This window comes from Triticum aestivum, chromosome 3A, assembly GCF_018294505.1.
Source record: "Triticum aestivum cultivar Chinese Spring chromosome 3A, IWGSC CS RefSeq v2.1, whole genome shotgun sequence".
Taxonomy (NCBI): Eukaryota; Viridiplantae; Streptophyta; class Magnoliopsida; order Poales; family Poaceae; genus Triticum; species Triticum aestivum.
The window spans coordinates 586,313,072-586,319,278 of record NC_057800.1 but is presented as its reverse complement, the minus strand read 5'-3'; the positions used below and the strand labels follow the sequence as shown (position 1 = coordinate 586,319,278).

At 45.0% G+C, this 6,207-nt stretch overlaps 1 long non-coding RNA gene across 1 annotated transcript; it reads left to right on the top strand.

Moving 5' to 3' along the window:
- The first annotated feature begins 463 nt into the window (after window positions 1–463).
- Window positions 464–3,510, top strand: LOC123062406 (uncharacterized). The gene is made up of 4 exons (XR_006429656.1): window positions 464–811; window positions 887–1,028; window positions 1,348–1,684; window positions 2,701–3,510. It is a non-coding gene; the product is annotated as an uncharacterized lncRNA (long non-coding RNA).
- The last annotated feature ends 2,697 nt before the right edge of the window (window positions 3,511–6,207 follow it).

Here is a 6,207-nt window from a genome sequence, read left to right as displayed (position 1 = left end):
CTAGTAAGATTAAATACAATTTCAATATAAATTTGTATTACGTAAAAATCCAACGAAACATTGCGCTCGCAATAATTAATGAAATTAAAATTTTCAATATACAAAAATAATATTTTATAAAGTAATCACGTGTTTGGTGCATTTTTTTATAGTTACTGCCCAGTTTTTATAATTACATCCCATTTATTATTTCTTAAAGCCTATTTTCTTGTTAAGCCTAATGCATCCCTCCTAAGAAAGATTTGCAGCCCAGCGAGGCAGAGAATAACAACTTGACCTTGCCTGGCTATTCCTAAAAAAGTATAGTTGGGCTAGCCACTACAACAAATAACCCCCCTATAACAACGCATGGCTACCAACGAATCATATGCATGTGTTGTCGGATCAACGTCCCACCTCCCACCTCCCATGATTTGCTATAAACTCCCGTACCCACCTTCACATTATCCACAAAAAAATCTCCACATTATCTCTGCCTCCTCCGTCCAGGTAGCACGGTGCCAATCCAAATCTCTTCTCTCCGCGACCACAACGCCGCCGCCACCTCTGATTCTGGCTAGCTCCGGCACTTGCTGCGCCGCCACTCACCGGAACGGCTACCCTCACTGCCCTCCTCCGATCCCCCGCCATGGTGACGTCCTTCATGCGGCCATGCCCCTACATACGACCCCCGGCAACCCTAGTTGCCACAGCTCGCAAGCACCCGCGCCTCCTCTGGTTTGTCGGCCTACTGCCACACCCACGTCTGCACATGCGCCGCTCCCGGGCCGGCCTTGGTGGGCTGCTCCGGCTCAGCAATCTGAACTCCAACGTCGGTCACGGTTCAACAAGCCACTCCTCCTCTGACCCGCTTTTCTCTTACACTGTTTGGTTCTTTGTGTGGCAGGCCAGGGCGGATTCTTTGCCTGCCATCGTGACGATGATCGACGCTACCTTGATCGCTCATCTTGATCCACCGCCGTCAGTGCTGGCTTGCACCGGCATCAATGTCACTACACTTCTGAAATCAGAGGATGCCTAGCATGACGGTTTGTCCCCCTTTTCCTTCCTGCCTTTGAGACTGTATCTATGCATAACAGTGAGCGCGTACTTGTGTACCTCTATCCCTCTCTTGTAGTACTGCCACCATGTATGACTCTGATTGAAACCACGACAATGCAAAACATGGTGCGTCTGCATCGTTCATGTCTATGTATCTTATTATGTACAACAATGTTCATTATATATGCAGCTCACATCGTTTTCCCTTATTAATTTAATTTCAATGTATAATTAATTTTCATGCAGCTTGGCGTCTTAAACTAGTCCCCTAGAAAACACAACTGACGAGATGGCTACATCTTCCAGGTAATGATCTGGGCAGGGTGTTGTTAAGCGGAGAGGCGGAAGACTTCAAGTGGTAGTATCGGAACATCAGATCACTGGTGGGGTGTTGTCTGCTGGAAACAATTCGCCTAGAGGGGAAAGGATGGTCGTTGTACTGTAGGTGAGACGATCGAGGGCGAGGCACACGTGAGTTGGGAGGAAACAGTTGCAGCTAGGTTAAAGGAAGGGCTGAGTACGATCAATCCAGTGTGGTTATAGGTGTCGGGCTGTCGGCCTCAAGCTTGTTGTCAAAGACGTGCTCTTGCAGAGAACAAGAGTAATGCTTTTAATTATCACCAACGCATCAATGCAATGCAAGGTATGGTGTGCTTGAAACTTATGTGGAGCGTTTACTACCTAGTAGTGTTAATGTTTTTCCGTGCTCTTATTTTTTTACATGAACTTTTCCATGCTCTTTCAAACCATACTTTAATATACTAATATACATGCTTCAATATACTCCATTCAAGAACAGTTTGTTGGGATATTAGAATGAGTCAAGTCAGTCCGTTTGTACTGATCTGTATAGAACCAATATGTTGCAAACCACGATCTTATTTCTTATACTATAGGGAATCTATTTTAGACTCTAGGTATGTTTTTTTCGTAACAAAGAAAGAACTGTCTGCTCAAGTGGCAGACAAAACTATATAATTCCTATCATTATATATGAAAATATGGTCGCTTTTTTGCGAGAGATGGTTAGCTTATTTGTATCTAAATCATCTAGAACTTGAATGTAATGTGAACAGCGAGAACAATTACAATGTTAGTATTACTAATATATCAGGCCATATTCTAAGATTTACAAGAGCACCAGATTAGTTATTTCCTCCCCTGCAAAAAAAAGATTAGTTATTTCCTGATATATATAGTTCTGAAAATGAAGTCGTCGTGTCAAAAGTTTTGAACTGTTTATTTTCATCGCTCGAGTATTGTACCATAGGTAGCGAGTTTGATGTTGAACTGCAAATTAGAAGAAAAAAGTTCATTCGAGGGTAGAAAAAATTATCACACAAAATATATGTTACTGGTAAAGATTTCTAAGTAGAAAGTTAAGAGATGAAAACCTAAAAAGCCACACAAGATAAACACTAGCCCGCACAAAAAATGCACGGGTTAACAACTAGTAGTATAAAATGCTCAAATCTTGTGATTTCACCAACCTTTTTGCACATGGATGTTTCAGATAAATTGCTGCCTGCAGTTTGAGGTCCATTTTGCATTTCTGGTTTAACTTTTTTCTGAAAGATGCTTATAATACAGAAAACTCTTTAGATGGAAATTCTACCTTGAGCTGTTCATTGTCTGAGACTTCGGTTGAACTTATCGCAGGATACCAGAATGTGGGTTGCTTTAGATTTGCCTTGAGGAACTGGCGACAAAATACACTGAAACCAGGTTTGTTAAAATTATCTCCACGAACTATATTCCCAACTACCCATATAGGATGTTGCCAAAGGGATTTCTGTTGGTCTGTAGAAGCTCTGTGGAACAAAATGCACACCTGTAAGTTATATGACACAACCAGTTTCCATTATCTTAGTTCAAGGTTTCTTTTTGTGAGGTTAGTTCAAGTTACTCTTCTTTATTTAGTTGGCTGGACAAAAAAAGCAGTGTGTGGCTATCTTAAAGTTGCAATTACCCAATCGTAGTACACAATATACAATTTTTGTGTATACTATAATCTAGATGCCTTAACATGACTAATATTTGATCTTAGGATGAGACTTCTCTTTTTGTACTAAGAGAGAACCATGTTCATTATGACATGCATGTCTATATGTTAGATATATGGTCCTAATGTATGTTTGGCTTACGACATATGGCAAAATAAAAGAAAAAGATTGAGGTGACAAATTTTAAGAGTGCCTAACAGAGTGGCATTCTAGGATAAGGAACAACAAGGATTTGTCATGATAATTTATGATACACTGAACTGATGTGAGCCTTCCTTCGATAAATTATCAATCCCAGAATATTTAAGTGTTACATGTGGCTTCCATCTCATGCCGAATTTAAGTTGATACAAAGCTGGAGGATGGGGCTACTACAAGATAGTTTTACATTTACATTATAGAATGTCATTTTCATGGTTATATAGGAGATCATGTAATGTCTTCTTCATTCCATGTAATGCAACCTGAGTTGATTAAATATATGAAATATTTCTGCTTAGTGGATTGCTGCTCCTTGCACTATTGTTCGTAATATACAAAATACCAATAATTGTTCATGCCTACAGATTCATGGAAGCATTGCACTAATTTGTAATGTGAAAATTAGTTTGTGTAGGGTAATCAACAACGTATACGAAGTGTTGTTCTGCTGTAGATATATATGTTGCGAACTTGCAACGCTTCTACATGCCAATTACCAATGCAATTATATGTGTTGTTGTAGACCCTTCCAAAGCCACCAACGGCAACGGATACTAATCCGTTGGTGTAGACTATAGCAATGCATATATGGACTTTAGGCAACACAACATTGCGTTGCTAAAGGGGGGTTCCTGTTGTAGTAGCCATTTTTAGTTTGAAAAAAATTAATATCTGGGCTGGATATCTGGCCTGGGCTAGACGGGCCACAACCCACCCAGTTAATACCTGCAGCGATGTTTTTATTGTTGTTCAGAGGAGAAAAATTAATATCTGGGCTAAACATCGAAAAACTCTGCAGTGCTCACACCTCAAATACACAAATACTGCTCGAGCTGCTTGGTCCCAGCCGTCGGCCGCTTCTTGTGCAATTCTCTCGTTTATTGACTACTACATAGGTTGACAATGGTGTGGGACCATGATGTCAGGAAACCAGGAGGAAGCAAAATAAATTATAGTTATATATATATATATATATATATATATATATATAATAAGGAGGCACTTGCGTACGTGAGGCTATGGACCTGGTGGGTCCCCATTGTCATCCTCTCCAAGTAAAGTCATCTCCTCGCCCGTGCGCGCTTTCCACCCGAAACAGTCAGCGCCGCGCTCCCAGCTTCCTGGTGCAGGCGATTGCTCCGCCTTCAAATGACACAAGTGCCATCCATCCGTCCATCTGCCGCCCACATTAATAATACGCGGTTGCCGAGGCGGCTACTCCGGCGCCTCACTTTCGTCCCTCCACCCGCCCACCATTGCTATATAAACAGCTGCGCCGGCCATAGCCGCAGTCATCCGCATCCGTTTCCTTTCTCCTGTCCACAGCACTACTGCCCACCATGGCTTGCTCGCGCTCCGGCGCTCTTTGGGACGGGCGAACGACGGACCACAAGGAGATGGCAGCCATTGCTGCCGACCGGCTGGCCGGCAAGCAGCCGGAGGACGACGACGTCCCAATGGAGAACATGGTAGTCGACGGTCCGGCGCCAACCCCCTCCTCCGCGCCATCCTCGCCGGTGCATTGCACAATGACCATCGGCGAGGCCCGTGCCCAATATATGGACAGGGTGAGGCAAATGCGTGAGGAGAAGTTCCGGGAGGTGCAGGCCGACGCCGCCTACAACCACCATCTCCTCGAGGAGCACCTGCATGCGGAGGAGCAGATCGCCGCGGAGCAGGCGGAGCAGGAGGCGCTGCTCGACTTGTACCGCCCCGCCCGCATGGGCCGTCTCGAGCGCTGACGGAACCGCATGCAGGTGGCGGAGGCTGCGGCCACCTACAAAGAGGCTAGCAAAGAGGGCTATGAAGCGGGCGAGGCGCTGTTTGGCGAGACCGAGGATGAGGCAGAGGATAATGCCGGCTCCGACGAGTCCCTGCTCTGCTAGCGTCGATGAGGACCTGCTCCGCCGAGCCCCCGCGGTGCCAACAACGAGGCAGAGGACACCGCCGGCTCCACCGAGGCCCCGCCCCACCAACAACGAGGCAGAGGCACCACTGGCTCCGCCGAGGCCCCGCCCCGCCAACAACGAGGCAGAGAACATCGCCGGCTCCGCTAAGGCCCTGCCCCGCTGCCAACGAGGCCACGCCACACAGAAAACAAGGAAGAGTAGAACACGGTAGGTCGCCGCCGCTCGGGTACAAGTAAGGCCACCGCTGCTACCCTCCGGTTGAAGCCAAGCTAGGCGGGTTGACCATTGACGGCCGGTTAGCTTCTTGGCGGCGACGACCTACCGGAGAGCTGCGCTGGAGAAGAACGCTGCTTCTACTTAACTGCTGGTGCAGTTGGCTGACTGACACGTGGGCCCAACAGGCCACATGTCAGTTACGCAACTGCACCTGTAGTTAAGTCACTGAAGCTTCTGTTTGGCTCAGCGGGACACAGGTGGGTAGCTTTGTTTAATTAATTATACCTCCTGCGCACCCCTTTTTAGTTGAAGAATGTATGAAATGTAATGAAATCCGGCATGTTTATATGAAATCGGACCATGTATGAATTTATTTCGATTAGTTTGAATTCCTGTATCACTGGCATTGAATGAACATGCAAAACAATACGTACTAGCATTATTCCCAGGGTGATCACCTCGTTTGCAGCAGTTTCACATGTACTCCCTCCGGTCCTTTCTAGTCAGCATACAAGTTTTGTCTGCAGTCAAACTATCTCTACTTTGACCAATCTTATACAAAAAAATATGCACTTTCACAATGTGTGAAGCAAAAAGGAACAGAAGGAGTACAAAGAGTTTGAGCAGCTTTTTAGCGTTTCAGTACATTGCAATCAAACACACAGGCCTCACAATTCATAGAGAATATTCAAAACAATCGATGATTATGCATCTCAGCGACTCACATGTCAGAGGCAATATTTACTTCACAACTAAAGAATAAAGAAAAAATTGATCGACGCTGCTGACAGCAAAGGGCGTCCCATTCGAAAATATCAAATGCATGTCTTGCTAAA